The sequence below is a fragment of the Pseudophryne corroboree genome, chromosome 10 (assembly GCF_028390025.1).
Source record: "Pseudophryne corroboree isolate aPseCor3 chromosome 10, aPseCor3.hap2, whole genome shotgun sequence".
Classification (NCBI taxonomy): Eukaryota; Metazoa; Chordata; class Amphibia; order Anura; family Myobatrachidae; genus Pseudophryne; species Pseudophryne corroboree.
In genome coordinates, this window is record NC_086453.1 from 39999343 (window position 1) to 40003957 (window position 4615).

Below are 4615 nucleotides of genomic sequence, written 5' to 3' on the forward strand. Positions count from 1 at the left end.
CCCTATCATCCGCAAGGTGACCCTCAACCCGAAAGGTTTAACAGAACCTTATTGGATATGTTGGGCACGTTGAAACCCTTTGATAAAAAATACTGGAAAAGGCATACTGATCGGTTAGTCCATGCATATAATTGTACCCAAAATGAAGCCACAGGGTATTCCCCATATTATTTAATGTTTGGACGGGAAGCTAGGCTTCCTATAGATGTATGTATGGGGATATCCACGAATGACAAACCTGCTATCTCCCACATAAAATACATAAGGAAGTTGCGGGAAGAGTTGCAGGAGGCTTATGATATCGCTGAATGTGCAGCCAGGAAATTGGGATTAAAGAATAAAAATATATATGACAGGAAAGTCCGTGACCATGAGTTAGTTCCAGGGGATCGAGTCTTATTAAGACATCTAGGAGCACCTAGAAAGTTTAAAATTTCAAACAGATGGAGGGAAGATCCTTTTGTGATTGTTGAGAAGCTTCCAAACTTACCTGTATATAAGATCAAGCCTGAGGCGGGAGATGACCGGATACTGACATATCATAGGCAGCATCTTTTACCTATAGGGAAAGAAGTTCGGTTAGAAGGGCTTGAACTAAATGATACTACCAGCACAACTAATGAAAGAACGGGAAATAGAAATGTAATACATAATGAATTGAGTATCGTAGATGACATAGATGATGAGTCAGAGATACAAGGATATTATTATAAAGATGAGTCCTTGAGTTTTGATAAATTTACTGGTGAACATGTTACTGAGGATGCCCTAGAACATGTGGAAGGTAAAATCCAAGAACTTACTGATAATAACCCCTGGGAAGAAAATCTGGAATATTGTAATGTTGAAAATCAAAGAGTATCAGATAACTCTGATGGGTTTTCACAGCCTTATAGTGAGATGGAGGAGGAACAGGTATGGGATAGGCCAAAAAGGACATGTCGTCCCCCTACTATCCTTACGTATGACCAATTAGGGATACCATGTACTATACCTAGGGTGACACATGTTAGTACTGTATCATTATGGCCATATTTTTAGTACTTACCTACTTGAATATGAGACAGGAAGAACTTAAAGGACAAATGAATAAAATATATTGAGATGGTGACCCAGCAGATAATATATTCTGGATCACCAGGGGGAGAGTATGTAGCCTAATATTAGGACAAACCTATAAATATGTAAAATAATTTGAGTTATAAATGAATAAATGGTATATGTATAACAGGGTGTATCTAATACTATGTATATTTATATGAAATGAGATGCTTCTGTTTATATATATATATATATATATATATATATATATAAGTATATATATGTATATATATATATATATGTATATATGTTAATAAGGTAACATGTATAGTAGTGTAGGTGATATATATATAATTATAAATGAATATAGTGAGGGGTAATGATGGTTTGCCTGAGACATTTCTTTTGACACTAAAATGGGCAGAGGGAGTACAGAGTAGTATTGTCTTTGCAGCTGCTGTTGTATAGGAGAGGACCCGCGAGCCGGTAATAAGGGGGCCGTGTGCATAGGAGAGGACCCGCGAGCCGGTAATAAGGGGGCCGTGTGCATAAGAGAGGACCCGCGAGCCGGTAATAAGGGGGCCGTGTGCAGAGTGGTGTCCCCTTGCCGGTAGAACAGGGAGCCGTGTGCAACAGAGAGGGGTTCACGCGCCGGGAGCTGGTTGGGAGAGTATAAAAAGGACGCTCTCACCGGCGGAGATCAGACTGGAGTTCCCTCAGCTAGTGTGCGCATTTGGTACCCCAGCGCCGCTTAAAGAGCTGTAAGCTGTAAACATACAGCGGCGGCAGGGTCCAAACAGCGTTACCCAGGCTGGGCATCACCTGATGTGCAAGTGCAGGGCAAACCCGCGCCGCTAAAAGAGCTGTGAGTTGTAAACATACAGCGGCGTCCGGGTCCCAGCAAGTGTTACTCAGGATTTGGCGGTACCTTTCATAGCTGAGCTGAAGCCACCGCTGAGAGGAAGAGGTGGAGCGAGGGGCCCCTAGGGAGAGCGGAGGTTTTGAAGTCAGCTGGCGGCTGTCAGAATAGAGCAGCAGTAAGCGGCACAGAGGGCAGGCAGCTCAGTCACCGCCCAATCAACAGATCAGGCTGACCAATGACGCAGGGGGCGGCCAGGGCCATCCAGTGAACAGAATGAAGGAGGAGTCGGGGGAGTCGCTGGTTATGAGATGAAATTGCTTATACAGTGGAATAAGACTGTGAACATTATAGTGTAATGGTAAAATAAGCCACCAGAGAAGTTACACTGTGTCTTTGTACTTCAAGACATAGAGCAATTTGCTACACCCAGCTTACTGGATACAAAGTAAAAGAAATAGCTACACTGTGTCTTTGTACTTCAAGACATAGAGCAAGGTGCTACATGCAGCTTACTGGATACAAAGTAAAAGAACTAGCTTTCTCAGAGCAGAGAAATGTAATGTATTATATGGACTACAGCAGTAGCCAGGATAAAGGACTACACTATACACATATAAGCAGGATTTTCTAAAGTGGCATTAGACTCAGTAAAGGACACTTCACACCTTCAGGTATCTGGAATATAAATGACTATGGTAATTTACCATTTTATGGGCCCCAACTTGCGCAATTAAATTTTATTAATTCTGGAGTACCCGGGTCACTCAGACAAGTGAAGCTGACATCAAATGTTTTTTTTGTATATTGCATGCAAATTTTATTGTATAGGAATGTGGGGTAGCTAGGAAATGAATTTTAAGAGGTATGCATAGATGTAGTTATTAATATGTTATTAGTATAATAAATGTAGCATTAAAACTATTATACTTACCAACTTATGTACTGGAGATTGATTGAAGAAACTGAAAGAAAGAAGAACAGGGTTATATTAGTAATATACTGTTATTAGACATATATTCGATAGTACATCTACATAGATAGTAAAACCCACATCTCTAGTACCGATATAAACCAGGCTACCCAGGCAGCCTGTCATAGAAAATCAGCTTGGGTGGAGGCACTTTGATAGATTTAGTAACCTGATCAGGAGGAAGGGAGGGTTACATCTCTTCCGATCCGATCTGCGGTGCTGTGCCCCCCGGCTCCCGTCCTCACTGCAGCAGCTGCGCACAGACAGGACAGCTGAGCTGAGCGACGGCTCAGCTGTCCAATAATGTATGAATGAAACAGCCTGCATGCCCAGCCAATGACTGAGCGGCAGGCTGCTTCATTCATACTTTATTGGACAGCTGAGCCGTCGCTCAGCTCAGCTGTCCTGTCTGTGCACCCGCTGCTGCAGAGGGGACGGGAGTGCAGGGTAGGAGGTCCGCTGTGTGCTGCTTGGGGAGGCAAATATATATATATATATATATATATATATATATATATTTATTTATTTTTTTCTGCCTTCTCTATTAGGGGCCCCACTCTCTTAAGTGCCCCGGGCCCCCCATGGTCTTAATCCGGCTCTGTTGGGAAGTATGGTATAGGGGCCAGGATGGAGCTGATGCACATGTCCAGTGGTAGCAGCTTCTTCTACCAAGTTTGCTGGGTATGTGGATCTGAGTCCTCAATCAGCGCACCAGACAAGAGAGTAGCTGCCAGGAAGCAGAGACAGGAGCCTTATCATGAGGTGGGAGAATGTGTGCTTAGAAAGTGCAGTTCATTCTCATACTGACTCTATTATGTTTGCGTATTTATATAGTAAGAAGTTCAAACATTTCCTAACCATGTATGCTATTTATATGAGTTACTATAGATATGTTTGATACATCCTATACTGTACTATGGGCCATCTGTAGTGTTCATTATTAATACTGGATTCCATAAGTGGAATAGCCTCCCATCAGAGATGGTAGAGGCTAAGACAGTAGAGCAATGTAAACATGCATGGGATAGACATAAGGATATCCTTACAAAGAAATAAGGATCAAATAGGGTTTGAGGTAACAATATAGTAAAAAAAAAATAGGCAGACTATATGGGCCAAGTGGCTCTTACCTGCTTTCAGATCCTGCGTTTCTATGTTACACTATCCAGTGTATAAAAAGGCAAATGTGTACATATATGTCCGGGGACATTACTGTGTACTTCTACCTCACCCGTCTCCAACACTTGCTGCAATGTCCTACAGAGTGAGCTGTTTTGTTCATACGTTTGTAAATCCAGTCATCAGGACACAGAAACATGTGAGTTCACTGCTGTGCTGTTTATTCCATCACCAACTCCAGGCACACTGCACACTGGACCACCCACTTCCCAGCATCCCCCTGGTCCCAGGGACCATCACTGAAGATTCAGGATTACACATGTTAGTAAGGGAGTGTCTACAAATATTAAGCATTCTAATACACTAACATCACATGACCGTTTGTGGATTGCATCTAGAAATCCTGCATTTGCCCCTGCATTGTTTTTACATATAGAATATGTCTGGTGCCAGCATGGCCTGGGCATGGAGAAACATTTGCCGGCTATTCATAGGTGAGTGCAAGCAGTCATCAATAGAAACTAGCGCAAATGCGTGCTGATAGTGATGGCGCTGCACTCGCAAGTAGATGTCTGCGGTCGCTGCACTCGCAAGTAGATGTATGCGGTCGCTGCAGACAGATA

The 4615-nt window shown here is 42.7% G+C and overlaps 1 long non-coding RNA gene across 1 annotated transcript; it reads right to left on the bottom strand.

The window, feature by feature from the left end:
* Positions 1-490: 490 nt before the first annotated feature.
* LOC134966976 (uncharacterized) lies at positions 491-4197 on the bottom strand. Its single transcript, XR_010188756.1, has 3 exons — positions 4004-4197; positions 2835-2865; positions 491-559 (listed from the first exon to the last, which is right to left on the bottom strand). It is a non-coding gene; the product is annotated as an uncharacterized LOC134966976 (long non-coding RNA).
* Positions 4198-4615: the final 418 nt, after the last annotated feature.